The sequence below is a fragment of the Pleurodeles waltl genome, chromosome 4_2 (genome assembly GCF_031143425.1).
Source record: "Pleurodeles waltl isolate 20211129_DDA chromosome 4_2, aPleWal1.hap1.20221129, whole genome shotgun sequence".
Classification (NCBI taxonomy): Eukaryota; Metazoa; Chordata; class Amphibia; order Caudata; family Salamandridae; genus Pleurodeles; species Pleurodeles waltl.
The window spans coordinates 667,805,771-667,822,685 of NC_090443.1; positions in this window are offsets into that span (position 1 = coordinate 667,805,771).

Genomic DNA, 16,915 nt, shown 5'->3' on the forward strand with positions numbered 1-16,915 from the left:
GGCCTTCTTCAAGAGCAAGGGAATACTGTTATTTTGGTGATAATAGATGGATTGACCATGTTAGGTCTATTCATACCTTGTAAGCAACTTCCTACCTCCAACCAATTAACCTAACTACTACTACAAAATAAATGTCAGATTGCATGGAATCCCAAGTTCAATTTTGTCTGGCAGGTGCTCTTAATTCATTGCATGCTTTTAGAGTTGTTGGTGCACCATGTTACAGATAACACCAACTTTATCCACCAGTTACCACTCACAATCTTACGGATCCCATCCATGATTCATTCCAATCTCTTTCCCTCTGACCTCCTGTACTGTACCTGAAGCGCATCAGAGAATACAAAATTACAAAAGATCTAAGAAGAAATTAATCACCATCTTGATAAGGCACAGCTAAGCTAATTTACTGATCGTCAACCCAAAAATGTGTTGGTATGTCTTCCTGGGGGCAAGGTGTGGCTAGCAACCAAAAATACAAATTTCAAGGTTAAGAGTCCATTCCATTCAAAATTCATTGGTCCTTCTGAAGTGGTCCGTAAATCGAACCCAATAACATACATGTTGAAACTACCTTCCCCCTTGAAAATTCATCCAGTATTCCATACTGTGCTTTTGATTGCAGCTTTACGTATTGAAGACCTCCTCCAGTTCTGGTGAAAGGTAATTGGGAGTATGAAATCCATAAGATTATGAATGCCAGGGGGCGGGGATTATGTCAATAGTATCGTATTTCCTGGAAAACCTATGGTCCAGAAAATTACATTTGGGAAGCGCAATTGCTGTACATGGCCCATGACTGGTTGCTCACTTTCATCTACTTTTCCCTCATAAGCCTCAGCCTCAAGGGTGCTTGGAGGAGGGGAATACTGTCAGATGTCATGCAGTGGCACTTTCTAATTCTCATGTTGTGCATAAGGCCAGTTTGTTTTCACTCCCCAAAAAGTGGCATGAGAGAGGGATGCCCAAGTCAAGAGAACAAGTGCTCAGTGCACTACAGAAAGACTAGTGAACATGCTGCGACAAAGTTAGTACCTTATCTTCTTCCCATATGCATCCTTTAGAATTGTTTCTGCATGTGTGATGAAAAGGGACTAAATGTCCCAAGAGTTCTAGCGCATGGCCATCTTGGGTGGTGGCTATAAAAGCAGCCCCATCCTAGGACCATCACACGTTATCCAGAATCAGCCAGAGAAGTGGCAAGCTCCGGTCAAGCTCTTGCTTTCGAAAGAATATTTCCAGTGGAATTCAGAGACCTGACTGGACTCCAGGTAGGAGCGCTATAGCACTTCCTTTCTTGTACAAATTCAAAGGACTATTCAAGCCAAGACAAGTTTATTTTTAGAACTAAAGCAATTCTTTCAGTGCTGTATATTTGGGTGATGCTCCAGAAAGACTTTAGGCCTGATTATGACCGTCAGACTGCCAAACCCACAGGGATGAGGCCGCCGTCAATCCGGCGACCTCACCCCTTGTCGTATTACAATGTTTAGACTGGGCTGACCAGGGGAATTGTCCTATTACTATGTTTCTACCCGTCAGCCCAGTGGAAACAGTGTGGAGGTCTTTGCCTGGGCTCCCTTAAGGGAGCCGAGTCCAATATCACCGCACACTAGCACCCTACGAATGTGCACTGCCTGCAGTGAGCATTCCCAAGGGTGCTGGCAGGGGGGCCCCTGCACCGCTCACGACTTGCCCTCAACACTGCCTTTCCGCCAGCCTTTCCATGGCGGTTTCACCACCATAGAAAGGCTGGCGGAAAGTGAAGTTTTGAACAGCTTGGCCTTGCTTCCTTGGGCACTGCCATGGCTGACCACGACTTCCACTGCTGCCACCCCATCAGAATCCGTGTTAGTGGTGGTCTCATGGCAGTGGTCGTCTCCAGGCGGTCAGACCGACAGGGCCATAATCTGGCGGTTGGACCACCAGGAGTGCGGCAGTCTGACCACCACACGTAATGAGGTCCTTTGTATTTATAGACAGTAAGCGGATAAGTCAAGCAGATTGCCAGATTGTTGCCAAAGCAATATTTTCAACAGCCAGACATGGTAGAAGATTGGGAGGAGTTGCCGGACCATTTAGAATACCAGATAGAGAGATCTATGGACCGGAATGAGTAACTAATAGAGGCCTGTGGACTGGACACCTTTCCAGATTCTGGCTTGCTCTCTCCCCCCACTGTGGCTGCGGAGGAAGGAGATTCCTATGCAATGGTGGTGCATAGGGCAGCAGAGGTCCTTGACCTCAAACTGCACTCAGTGGCTGTCAAGACTAACGTCTTCACTGAAGTGCTTTAGCCTGCAGCTTCTACTTCTGATCCCTTATTGCCCTTTAATGAAGCACTCACTGATGTCCTGCTGGGAACTTGGTACAAACCCAGCTCAGTGGCTCCTGTGAATAGGATGACTCCCTGCCACCATCCTGCTGTACCGGGGGACCCCAGTTACTTCAGCCTTCACTCCTCCCCTGAGAGCTTGGTAGTCCAAGTCTCAACTTTACAGGGTGTGTTCCTATCCAGTACCCCGGGCATGGAATCCAAGAGGCTGGACCAACTTGGGAAGAGAATGTTTTCTTCCACCAGCCTGGCATTGAGGTCAGTGAACACCTCATGCTATTTGGGTCATTTCTCGTACACCGTATGAGATACGGGCGCACAAGTGATGCCTCAGGTCCTGGAAAAGGCCATGGCGATCCTCTCCCAAGCAATGAAAGATGGGAGAGAAGCGGCGAAGTTCACCAATAGGTGTGGCCTGGGTATGACTGACTTACTGGGCAAAGCAGTTTAATCAACGGTGGCCTTATGGCACCATACCTGGCTGAGAACTACAGACTTATTGGGGGATGTCCAGGCAAACCTTATGGACATGCCTTTGGATGGGACTCACTTGTTTGGCGACAAGACAGACTCAGCGCTGGAGCGCTGTAAGGACTCTTGTGCTACTACCAAGTCCTAGGGCCTTACGGCGACCCCTCGTCTACCATCTGCCTTTTGCTGCTTTCGTGGTCAATGAAAGGGTGTACCACCACACCAGCCCTATGCCAGCCACCGTCCTGCACAAACTCCCCAAGCTATGCGAGGACGGTGCGCAGTGCCTTTAGACCCAGAGGGTCTGGAAGCCAGGAGTCATCTGCCACCCAGCCCCCGGCAGCTGCACCCTCCAAGTCCTCCTAGTTTGATTCTGCATGACCATGCTTGTCCAGTTGGACAGAGAATTCAACATCATCTACTCCACTGGTGGTCTGTTACATCAGGCACTTGGGTTCTGCAGATCTGAGAGGAAGTTATGGCTCTCTTGGCCACGGGAGCCATAAAAAGGGTCCTGATAACAGAAGTAGGCAGTGGTTGTTATTCCCGCTACTTTCTGATACCTAAAAAGAACAAGGGCCTTCACCCTACTGTAGACCTATGGACTGTCAATCTCTTCCTCAAGAAGAAGTTCAAGATGCTCACTTTGGCTCAGGTCTTGTTTGCTCTAAACCCAGAAGACTGGTTGGTAGCATTGGACTTACAGGATGTGTATTTTCACATTTCCATCCTGCCTGGCACAGGTGTTACCTGTAGTTCAAATAGGCCACGAGCACTTTCAGTGCACCAATATTTCGGCCTCTATCCTGGGTTTTGGTGAGACTGACTTTGTGACTGCTGGGCCTCATGGCCTCCTGCATCCTTCTGGTAAATCATGACAGGTGGCATATGTGGGTTTTTCAGTGGGTGCTGAAGTTCCAGTGGGCGCAGTATCAGGGAAATCTCTTGGACATGGTCCAGATCTCAGAAGGAACCACAAAAAACCTGCAGTGGTGGATTACGAACTGCATTTGGGTCAAAGGCAGACTCCTCTCCCTTCCCCAACCAGACCTCACAGTAGTGACAGATGCGTCACTTCTGGGATGGAGCGGCCATCTGTGAGAGGTGGAGATCAGAGGACTCTGGTCTCCAGTGGAATCTGGATTCTACATCAACCTGCTGGAGCTACAGGCGATCTGGGTGGTATTGAAAGCATTTCTTCCCTCTGTCAAGGGAAAGTTAGTGCAGGTGTTTACAGACAACACCAACGCCATGTGGTACTGCAACAAGCAGGGCGGGGTGTGGTTGTGGACCCTTTGTCAAGAGGCCGTGCATCTCTGGACATGGCTGGAACAGCATGGCCACCTCCCAGGTTCTCTGAACACCAGGGCAGATGAACTCAGCCATGAATGCCTACAGGATCATGGGTGGCATCTCCATTTGAAGGTGGTGCAAGGACTTTTTCAACAGTAGGGCGAGCCTTGGATAGATCTGTTTACCTCTGAAGAGTGCGCACAGTTTCAGTAGTATTGCAAGTTGAAGTTTCCAAAGCGGCAATGTCACTACAACACTTTTCATCACGAGTGGTGCTCAGGCTTTCTGTACGCCTTTCCGCCCATACTACTCCTGCACAGAGTTCTGAGGAAGTTCAAGAATGACCAGGCCCAAGTGATCCTTGCGGCTCCGGATTGGGCAAGAAGAGTCTGGTATCCCGAGCTTCTGAAAATGAGCATCGAAGCTCTGATCAGGCTGCCCCTTCGAGAGGATCTTCTGTTGCAGCAGCAGGGGAGGGTTCGCCATCTAAACCTGTCAACTTTGCATCTTCATGCGTGGAGATTAAGTGATGACAGTTGACAGCCTTCGACCTTCCTCCTGAAGTCTACATTGTTTTTCTGGCAGCCAGGCATTCCTCCTCAAAAACAGTGTACGCCTGCCATTGGCAAACATTTGTAAAATATTGTACAGAGAAGTCTTTAGATCCTCTTTCTGCTTGTCTCTCTGATGCTCGTCTTTTCATTCTGTACCTTTCCCAGCAGTGCTCTGGGCACTCTTATGGGCTACCTGTGTGCTCTGTCCACTTTTCTGCAACTGACTGGCCATCCCTCTTTATTTAAGTCCCTATTGTAAACAGGTTTCTAAAACGGCTTGTACATATGTTTCCACCTTCGCCCTTTATTATGCATTAGTGAGACCTGAACTTGGTTCTTACTTTTCTAACGTGTGCTCTTTTTGACGCACTTCATATTTGTCCCTTTGGAGGGCTCACCATCATGGACACTACATCTGCCTGGAGGGTGAGAGAGCATCAGGCTTTGTCATCCAAGCCTCCATACCTCACAGTAATTCCTGATAAAGTGGTGCTTCACACCGTGCCTCTTTTCTTCCAAAAGTGGTGACCCAATTTCATTTGGGGCAGACTGTCACACTGCCCATCTTCTTTGCTTCCCCACATCCCTCCAAGGAAGAGGATCGACTCCACCAGCTGGACCTAAGAAGAGCGTTGTCGTTCTACCTTGGCCGCACAAAAGAGTTCCAGATGGACAACCAACTCTTTGTGAGAGCAAATAAAGTCAGACAGTAGAGAAACAAAGCATTTCACACTGGGTCGTTCTCTATATAAAAATCTGCTATGCACTGGCAAGAAGCAGTCTCCTGAGGGTCCATTCCAGCAAGGGTAAAGCTGCGACCATGCTGTCAGCAGCCGATGTTCCAGTCCTCGATATTTGTCAGGCAGCAATATGGGCATCATCGTACATGTTGGCAAAACACTACTGCTTAGAAAGTCAGGTCCGCAGAGATGAGTATTTCGCCCACTCAGTCCTGCAGGACTTCAGGACTTCCTAGTGTAGAAAATGTGTCTGCAGCCCACCGCCAGGATGTTATGGCTTGGCTATCTATTCAAAGGTAAGGAATCTGCAGCTAAAAATCTCTATCAGATGAACAAATTACTTACCTTCAATAACACATTATCTGGTAGTGACTATAACTAGCTGCAGATTCCTTATACCCACCCATGTCTTCCCGCTGTGCTCTTTGCTAGGGTCAGGGTGATCCCTTTCAGGGCCCTAGATTGGACACACAATCGTCAGGTCATTTGATGGCTCTGCGCTCCAGGCGTGAAAAGTCGTGAGAAAAGTAACTGACATCCACGCACATGGTTAGCACCTATATAGGTGACCACGACATCAAGTCCGGCGCCAACAATGCTGACGACACCATGCGGAACTGAATGGAACCACCCGACAGCACGCGCAGGGATATTGCTCAAGCAGAAGTTTCCAGATCCAGCCTGATGCCTGGGGAAATTTAAAGGTAAGGAATCTGCGGCCAGATATAGGCCCTCATTACAACATTGGCGGTAAATCCCGCTTACCACCGTGCAGAAGACCGCCAACACACTGCTGCGGCGGCGGAAATCCGCTACAGCTATTACAACCCACAGGCCGGAATCCACCAAAATCCAGACACCCACACAAGTCCGCCACACCAAAGGTCAGTGATAAACTGGCGATAACAAAACCTCCAACGTCACGCCAACAAGAATACACCCACACTATCACGACCCACGAATCCACGCAGCGATCTTTCAACCGCGGTGTTCCATTGGCGGTACACACTGCTGCGCTCAAAATACACACACATTTGCAAAACACAACCACATTGGACAATTTGAAATACACACCCCTGATACACATACACACACCACTCCCACAGACCCAATACCATATAAAACACACACCCACATCACCCACAAACCCCTATGACAAAAATTGAGAATGAAACACAGAGAGAGACACCACCATCAACAAACTAGCATCCACAGGCACACAACACCATAACTCACACAACACCATAACTCACACAACATCCACGCACCTCACACAACACACACAAACACATCCCCTCACACATCACAACACACACCACCTCACACATCACCCACACCACACCATGGCACTGCAAAGGCACCCCAGGTTCTCTGAGGAGGAGCTCAGGGTCATGGTGGAGGAAATCGTCCGGGTAGAGCCACAGCTATTCGGATCACAGGTGCAGCACACCTCCATAGCTAGGAAGATGGAGCTATGGTGCAGAATCGTAGACAGGTTCAACGCAGTGGGACAGCATCCAAGAACACGGAATGACATCAGGAAGAGGTGGAACGACCTACGGGGGAAGGTGCGTTCCGTGGTCTCAAGGCACCAGACTGCAGTTCAGAGGACTGGCGGCGGACCCCCACCTCCTCTCCCACAACTAACAACATGGGAGGAGCAGGTCTTGGCTATACCGCATCCTGAGGGCCTCGCAGGAGTAGCAGGAGGAATGGACTCTGGTATGTCAAATCTTAACTATTACATCCCCCACCCTACCTGCATGCTATCACATACCCTACCCTCACCCTCACCCCATCACTCCAACACCTCACATATGTCCCACTTTCACAACCCACACATCCCAATACCAAGCCCTGCATGCAACACCAAAGCATGGACACCCATCACCAAAGCATGTCCACTACAGATACCCACACAGATGCCCAAACCAAATATCACACAAGGTCCTAGACAAGAATGTAAGCACTGGGGTACAGGGTCACCCACCCAATGCACACGATGGCACATACAGATGCAATAATCATGCCTTTACACCCCTGCGGGACCCCTAACCAACATCACCGGACAGGAGGTTCCAGACATGTCCACACCCCCCACAGAAGAGGCCCACAGTGATGACAGCAGCTCTGTCCAACTGGATCTAGATAACCAGCCCTGCCCATCTGGGACCTCGGGAAAGTCACCACAGATCGTCCCCCCTCAGGAAACACCAGCACAGCACCCACCCAGCGGGCCCATACCTCTGTCCCCAGGACACGTCAAGCAGCAGTGTGTCCACCACTACAGGGAACCCAGGCAAACCCACCAACACAAGAACATCAGGGACCTGGGGCCAGTGGCAGTGGGCACACGGTTCAGGGGACAGAGGAACAGGAAAACCGAGGAACTGGGAGGACTGCTGTGCGACAGTGGGAGGACAGGCCCAGGGAACCCACTCTCCACGAAGCCATCTCCAACATCATGGGAGCGTACCATCATTCCCAGGAGACTATGGCAATTGGACTGGCCAAGTTTCAGGAGGCCCAGCGGCTGCAGGAGGAACAGTATTTGGGGATCAGGGAGGAACTCAAGTCCATCAACACCATCCTGGTCACCATTGTAGGGGTGCTGAAGGACCTTGTGAACACCAGGAGGGACACTGTGGCACAACAAGGGGCCCCTGACACTAGCCTGGATGATGAACAACCCACCACCTCCGCCAGCGCTAGTGGACAGGAGGCACCGCCACAGGACCACGACCCCAGCACCCCACCCCTGCAGATGGGGAACCACCCCGCAAACGGTCCCTGAGATCCAGGACAAAGACAGAGAACAATTCCAAGACCCCTGCCAAGAAATGAGACCACCCTGAATGTCATCCTTCTGTCCCACTTCGTCACCCTGTCCATCCTTAAACTGCCCTACCACCACTTCCTATGCCCCTTTGGACAATGCACCTGTGAGACAAATAACTGGACTCTGCCATGGACATTCCTCCACCATCACCCCTGACCATTTTACAACCCCCTCCACTATTTTGCACTTAAATAAACACCCTTGAATCACAAAACAATCTGGAGTCAGTCTGTGCTTTCACAAATGTGTATTTGCCATAACTAAGGAAAATAGCAATGTCCATTGTATTGTCAACATACCTATGTCACACAGCTCTAGTCCATGAGGTAATACAGCAGAGGTCACACAGTGGGACCCACATCTGTGAAATGGAAATGCAAAGTGACAAGTCAGGGTCCATACACTGGGTGAAAGTGACAGACGTATGATAGGTCTAACAATTGTATGAGATGTAGGAGGCAGTGATGTCTTCTTACCTGTGTCTCACTGGAAGTATTGCTGGATAATGTTGTTTCTGTTGTCGATATCCTCTTCTTCTGCCTCCTCTTCTTCACTCTCCACAGGCTCCACAGCTGCCACAAGACCTCCTTCTGGACCATCCTTCTGCAGAAAAGGCACCTATTGTCGCAAAGCCAGGTTGTGCAGCATACAGCAGGCCACGATGATCTGGCACACCTTCTTTGGTGAGTAGTAGAGAGAACCACCTGTCATATGGAGGCACCGGAATCTGGCCTTCAGGAGGCTGAAGGTCCTTTCGATCATTCTCCTAGTTCGCCCATGTGCCTCATTGTAGCGTTCCTCTGCCCTTGTCCTGGGATTTCTCACTGGGGTCAGTAGCCATGACAGGTTGGGGTAACCAGAGTCACCTGCAAATGTCGAGGGACAACGGTTAGACACACACTAACCCTTAGGGACAACCCCAGACCCAGACAATCATTCACACGGTATAGGGTCCTTGTCCTCACCTATTAGCCACACACGGTGCCTCTGGAGTTGCCCCATCACATTAGGGATGCTGCTATTCCTCAAAATGTAAACATCATGCACTGAGCCTGGAAACTTGGCATTCACAATGGAGATGTACTGGTCGGCCAAACACACCATCTGCACATTCATTGAATGGTAGCTCTTCCTGTTTCTGTACACCTGTTCACTCCTGCGGGGGGTACCAATGCCACATGTGTGGCCACATCAATGGCACCTATGATGTTGGGGATATGTCCCAGGGCATAGAAGTCACCTTTCACTGTGGGCAAATCCTCCACCTGAGGGAAAACGATGTAGCTGCGCTTGTGTTTCAGCAGGGCAGACAACACTCTGGACAAAACGTTGGAGAACATAGGCTGGGATATCCCTGATGCAATGGCCACTGTTGTTTGAAAAGACCCACTTGCCAGGAAATGGAGTACAGACAGGACCTGCACTAGAGTGGGGATTCTTGTGGGATGGAGGATAGCTGAAATCAGGTCTGGCTCCAACTGGGCACACAGTTCCTGGATTGTGGCACGATCAAGTCTGTAAGTGATAATGATGTGTCTGTCTTCCATTGTCGACAGGCCCACCAGCGGCCTGTACACCGGAGGATGCCGCCATCTCCTCACCTGCCCCAGCGGACGTGCCCTATGGATGAGAACAGCGAGCACAGAGTCAGCCAACACTGAGGTATTAAAAAAAGAATTTATTGCACACATTAGTCAGTCCGCAATGTGCCTGTCACTGTGTGTATGCAAGGCCTAGATAGGTGTGACACATTTAAAATTAATGCCATGTGGCCCCCTGAAATGGTGGCTGCCTGACCTGTAATGTGGGACAACGGGATATGAGGTAACTGCGCTGGCGTTGTACACCGTCGCGGTAGGCGGTCGAAGACCGCAGCACAATCCTGCATTGGTTAACATTGGACCCTATGGGTCCCAGGAGCCAATGACGATGTACGCTGGCGGTGACGGTACGCACCACCGCGGACGTGACTGCCATTTTCTCTCTGTTCACTAACTTGATACCTGACCGTCGACAGGAGAGGACCTACACTGCAAGTGCCGCTGTGACCTCAGTCTGGAAGCGACGATGGCCCATGTGTCTGGGGAAAGGGCCCCTGCCTTCACTTCAGAGTAGTTGGAGAAGTTAGTGGATGGGGTCCTCCCCCAGTACACGCTACTCTATGGTCCTCCAGACAAACAGGTGAGTACACTGTGAGCATGCTGTATGGGCAATGCCTGTTTGGAGTGGTGTGGATGGACGATACGGGGGGGACTGAGGCCTGCATGAGCGGACGGTGAGTGTATGTGCGTCAGGGCAAGGGTGGGAATGTGGGTCAATGACTGTGACGGTCCGGACGGTTAAAGATTATCCTTTTCCCTTGTACTATTCCTCTAGGTCAGCGACCACCAGAAAAAGGATATTTGGCGTGCCATCGCCAAGGACGTCCAGACCCTAGGGGTCCACCACAGACAGAGCACCCACTGCCGGAAAAGATGGGAGGACATTTGCTGCTGGAGCAAGAAGACGGCGGAGGTCCTGCTGGAGATGGCCTCCCAACGTGGGAGGGGTGCCCGTCGCACCATGACCCTCCTGATGTTCCGGATCCTGGCGTATCTGGATTTGGATGGGCCCTTGAGGGCATCACAGCAGCCACAAGGGGGTGAGTACATTCACATCCATATGACTCTACGCGCATTATGAGGTGTCTGGGTGGGGGAGGTGGGCTGTGGGTTCCCCTAGGCCAGGGCGAGTTTTGTAGGCAAGGTCCCTTCATGAGGCAGGCTGTGTGGCACCCCAACCCCACCAGTGGTAAGAGCCATCTACACCTAGTCAGGCTCCTGTGACTTCCATGTGTGCAGCAATCAGGCATAGGCCTTGTACCCCATGGCCCTGTGATTAATTAAGGAACTCTAAGTGCATGGCATAGTGCAGACGGCTGCTGTGTCTGTAGTGTCTGCCAACGATAGAGGTATTGCATGCACTGAACATGTCTTTCTTCTGTCCCCCCCCACTTTTTGTGGTCTCCCTGTTCTTCTGTGCATTAGCATCATCAGGCAGAGGAGCAGTGCCACCGGAGCAGGAGGGAGCTGCATCACACATGGCCCTGGAGGGAAGACAACGGAGTCTGAAGCCACCAGTGGGAAGGAGGGCGAGGGGAGCTCCACGGCGGGGACAGGAGGTGACATCAGCGACAGCAACTCCTCCTCTGATGGGAGCTCCCTGGCGTTGGTGGGCCCCTCTGTGCCCCTGCATCAACAGGTACAGCCGCCACCCCCCCTACTAGCACCACCCTCCCAGCAGCCCCTCAGCGTGTGTCCCTCACCCAGGAGGGTGGGCATCTCCTTCGCCCCAGGCACCTCAGGCCCTGCCCCAGTCAGCCCTGCTGCCCTCACTGAGGAGGCTATTGACCTCCTGAGATCCCTCACTGTTGGGCACTCTACCATTCTGAATGCCATCCAGGGTGTAGAGAGGCAGTTGCAACAAACCAATGCATACCTGGAGGGCATTCATTCTGGTCAGGCAGCCCAACAGTGAGCATTTCAGGCTCTGGCCTCTGCACTGATGGCAGCCATTGACCCTGTGTCCAGCCTCCCCCCTCCAACTTCCTCTACCCAGACCCAATCCCCTGTACCTCAGCCTATCCCAAGCACACCATCAGACCAGAATGCACACTCATCCACACACAAGGGTGGCTCAGGCAAACATAAGCACCACACATCCCACAGGCACTCACACAAGCATCATACCCATGCACACATACCAACATCCACTGCCTCCACTGTGTCCCCCTCCTCCACGTCTCCCTCCTCCCTCCCTGTCTCGTCTCCACTCACACCTGCATGCACTACATCTTCAGCCACTACCTCCATCACCAGCATGCCCATCACCACACACCGCTCACATGCACTCACCACCCCCACTACCATTCACACATCCCCAGTGTCCTCTACCAGTGTGTCTGTGAGCCCACCCAACAGCCATCCACCTCACAACAGCCTCCAGCCCATGCACCTTCACCCAAAGTCAGCAAACGTACACCTCCTACATCCACTACCTCTTCCTCCACTCCCAAACCCCCTCCATCTACCTGTCCCAGTGTGTCTAAAAAGCTTTTCCTATCAAATGTTGACCTCTTCCCTACACCTCCCCCCGTCCGTCCCCTAGGGCCCGCCTTTCCAGGTCCCAACCCAGCACTTCAGCCACCACATCAGCGGGCACAGTGGTGCCAGCAATAGCAGGATTTTGGAGTGCGCCAAGCAACAGGGCTGCCAGTGTCCCACGGAGCGAGGGCAAGAACATTCCGCCACCTCCAAAAGTAAAAAAGTTGCCCACATCCCGGAGGGAAAAGGCGAAAACACCTGCCACCAAGGGCTCAGGCAAAACAAGAGGGGAAAGTGGCAAGACAGCTGCGCCACCATCCAAGGTGGGGAAGGGCCAGAAAATCAAGGGCAGGTCCACGTCAACGCGAACCTGCACGGCAGACAAGCCCGCCGCCACAGAGACCGCCGCCAGCACCGCAGACACTGAGCCCGCCACCAGCACCGCAGTCACTGAGCCCGCCACCAGCACCGCAGTCACTGAGCCCACCACCAGCACCGCTGCCACAAAGACCGCCACCAGCACCGATTCGACAGAGGCCGCTGCCAGCACAGATTCACAGAGGCCGCCGCCAGCACCGATGCCACAGAGTCCGCCGCAAGCACCGCCGCTACTGACACCGCCACCAGCACCGATGTCACTGAGGCAGCCGCAAGCACCGCCGCGACTGACACCGCCACCAGCACAGCCAGCGGCCCTGTGACATTCTGAGCCAATGGCACCACCGCAGACACGGCTGCCATCTCCAGTGGTCCGAGGCTGGTGGCCAGTTCCAGGAGCCTGGGCAGTTTGCATGTTGCACCACCGTCAGTGGAGTATCACATCCACTACCTCAGTCCTTGGCAGGATGAAGCACTCTGGGCATAAAGCCCCCTCCAGAACCAGTGGAGAAAGGCATCCATTACCTCAGTCCTTGGCAAGATGAAGCCCTCTGGGCACAAAGCCCCCTCCTGAACCAGTGGAGGCTGTTATCCACTTGAGAGACTGTGGCTTTGCACTCCCCGGCATAAAGCAGTGGGCAAAGCACCCACTGGAGAGACTTGAGAGACTGTGGCTTTGAACTCCCCAGGATAAAGCAGTGGGCAACCCAATCACTGGAGAGACTTGAGAGACTGTGGCTTTGCACTCCCCAGGATAAAGCAGTGGGCAAAGCACCCACTGGAGAGACTTGAGAGACTGTGGCTTCGCACTCCCCAGGATACATCAATGGGGATGGAGCCCCCTCATGGAGCTGGCGTCGTGCACTCATCCGGCTGAGGTGCCCCCCCTTCCCTTCCCCTTGAGGTGCCTGTTTCATTTTGATCTGATGCCCCAGCAGTGTTCTCTCCGTTTGGAGTTTGGTATCGAGTATGGGCCTCGCCCATGCATTTTGGGCCCAGTGGTCCATGGACTATGAATGGTGCACTATCCGGACTTGTATAGTTGGTGTACACAATTGTTTATACTGTATTTCAAGTTTTGACTAATGGATTTTTATTGATTACAATCGTTCAACTCATTTCCTTTTTTAATTGCGTTCTTCCAGGGGGGTTTGTGGGTGTAAATGTAATGTTGCAGCATGTATTAGTGTGTATGTTGTTGTGGGTGAGGGTGCTGCATGTTGCGTGTGTGTGTCACTCTCTTTTCCCTCCCCCTCCCCTGTGTTGTAGGTGCAGTACTCACCGCGGTCGTCGCCACCGTTGTTCATGCTCCTGGTAGAGGAGCAGGAATACTATCGCAGGGAGGATTTGGAGTTCTGGCTCCATGGCGTCCTGGTTCCTCGTGGGCTGTGTAGAGGTGAGTGTTTTCCCTTCCAAGTCCTGTTTCCGCCGTGTTTTTGTTCGCGTTGGTTCCACCCCGGAAAAGGTGGCAGATTGGCCTCTCATTCATAATAGTGTGGGTGGTACATTGTCTGACGCCTGTCTGTTGGCGGTGACCACCATGCTGTTTGTTTGTACCACCGTGGCGGTTGGAGTGTTAAAGTGGCTGTCTATGTTGGCGGTTTCCGCCATGGTCGTGATTCCATTTTTTTTACCGCCGGCCTGTTGGCAGTCTTACCGCCGCTTTAACACCGACCGCCAGGGTTGTAATGAGGGCCATAGTCTCTACCAGACAATGCATTACCAAAAGTAAGTAACTTGTTTATTAAGCTCTCTTGAGTAAGCAAAACAATTCCAAAAGACTTATTTAAAGGTTTGTTTTTGTGAAAGCAAAAGGACAATGTGTTAAACAGTCTTTGAGCAAGATTCTAATAACCCTAAAAAGGTCACTTGAAGGTTATTTTTGCAAAAGTCTGAATAAAGACAAAATAAAATTAAAAACAACTTCATTTTAATTTATTGGAGATCAAAAGACCTGTGAACTGTGAAACTCCTTGGAGCAGACTTTGTGCTGTGGACCAGGCTGATCTTAATCATAGATCTGATTGGAGCTAGCCAGCTTCTTTTTTGAAGGTGAAAATCAGTCTGTGTATAGATAAAGTGGATTGGTTTTAACGAGATAACACTTCCTCTAACTGTATTATTTTCTTTACACCTATTCTTCCTTAATGTTCCCCTCCTAATGCCCTTGCCTAGTCATGGGTTAATTTTAGCTCCTAACTAGGATACATTTATTTTAGATTCAGGCCTGTAGCCTGTGCCCTTTTATCCAGGTACATATTTCCTTTCACTTATTCCTTATATTATATTTTAGCATGGCTTGCTTTTAGCAGGGATGTTTTATTTTCTAATCTGCTGCTTTTCAGTGAAAACACTTGTTAATTTCTTTGCAGGACATTTCATTTTGTGCCTCTAATCAAGGCTGTACATGATAGTTTACTTAGTATTTCTGCCACAAGAGTAGAGAGCCAACCTCCAAACGTAGACTTATCACGTCAGGCCTGTTCTCAGAACACAACATGTTTTGTTCTAAAAACATCACAACAGGACGAAATAGGTTAGAGGGGACATTCAAGCCAACCATCTTATGCTGTGTGCCACTTTATCACAGCTCTGCTGATCTTAGGCCTGTCTCAAGCCAACTGAGGAGACTGCCATCAGAAAGACAGGCAGACTCCTGTTTTCAGGTATGGGGGGTGGGCTTCTTCCATGGACTAGTATGGGCAGAAAGGGCTATCATTGCTACATTAGGTGCTAGAAGTGTAGGTAGGAATTCTTAGACTTATGATTATGTCAGGATGCTAGACTGTTTATCTGTTTTACTCTAAAGGTCACAATCATAACCATAATATGTTTCATTTTCCTAATAATTGCAGCTCATGCCTTTTATCACAGAATGCAGTTCTTTTCATAAGTGTATTAAACTTATCCTGCATTCCTTGTTTGTCTTCGCATGTGTGAGACTTGTACAAATGAGGGAAAGAAGTAAGATCTGTTCCACCACGACTTCCCTGAGAAGTCAGAGTGTCATGTGTTAGGCTGCCACAAATCACCTTTACTTTCTCAGCTGGGTGTGGTGCTGTTAGCTTGCTGAAAATGGTTAGGCTGACAGCTTCCAGTTGATGTGGGACTGATTCAGTCTGTCAATGAGGCCAATCCTATGGGGAAACACGTGGTTTCTAATGGGCCCACCTCCAGGCAGCTCAAACTCTACTAGCTATATTAGTGCTGTGTTTTAGAGTGGCCAGGTGAGGGGAAAGCATGTGGGAAGGGAACAGCAGGGAAAGAAACCTTTGGAACAAAATAATTAGAATGCCAAACTAATCATGTGAGGAACATGAGTAAATAATCTTTGTAATAAATGAAAATTAAAGCACACAATATTACTCACTTGATAAGATCTCAAAGAGGAGTCCTTTGACCGTCTCTGTACCTTTTATAACAGCAGCTGTCTGCTTCATTAAATACTCAAAAGTTGTCTCAATGGAATGTCAGAATAAGCGCGTTCCACACGCAGCACTCTGAGTGTTCCAGCACACTTCAAAAGCATTCAAACATACATCTTTGTTCCAATTCCTTTATCAAGATGCTTGCTAATTAACGTTAATATTGTTGTAGGAACTCTATTGACCCAAAATAATGGAATAGCAATGGAAAGGTTAGGTTTAAATTGAAGCTGAAATAATGTATTGATTAGACAACTTTCAAAGCGCTAATCGACGGAGAAAGGTAAATAAACAGATAACGGGGAAAAAATGCTTTCTGTCTTACCGCCCTGATAGAAAAGAAAGCGCTAAACCATAATGTACTGTGTGAGCCGGCGAGAAGAGTGAAGCGTCTCTCCCTGTCAGGAAAAGGCACTGTAATGGAGCAGCGCTTTAGAGCGCATTACCCAGGAGCAAAGCCGGCATGACGATCGAAGCAGATCTCTGTGTCAGGAAAAAGGCACCAGAATGGAACAGTGCTTCAAGAGCCCATCACCTAGGATCAAACGCCGCCAAAACAAGACAGCTAACTCCTGAGCTCCACGTTCACCAGGAATCCAGAATGGTGAGCGTTGGATGTGGGGTGGGGCGGCCTTAAATAGCAGGTGCCCCGCCCAATATGCCTACCACACGGGCAGCTGGGGCTTGTAGTCCCTAAGATTAACAGTATTGGGGCACAGCACAATAAAAGCATTATATTTAAAGACTGCTGATCATGCTATTTTACCTTAGATATAAGTATGAGTGCAATTGGTATGA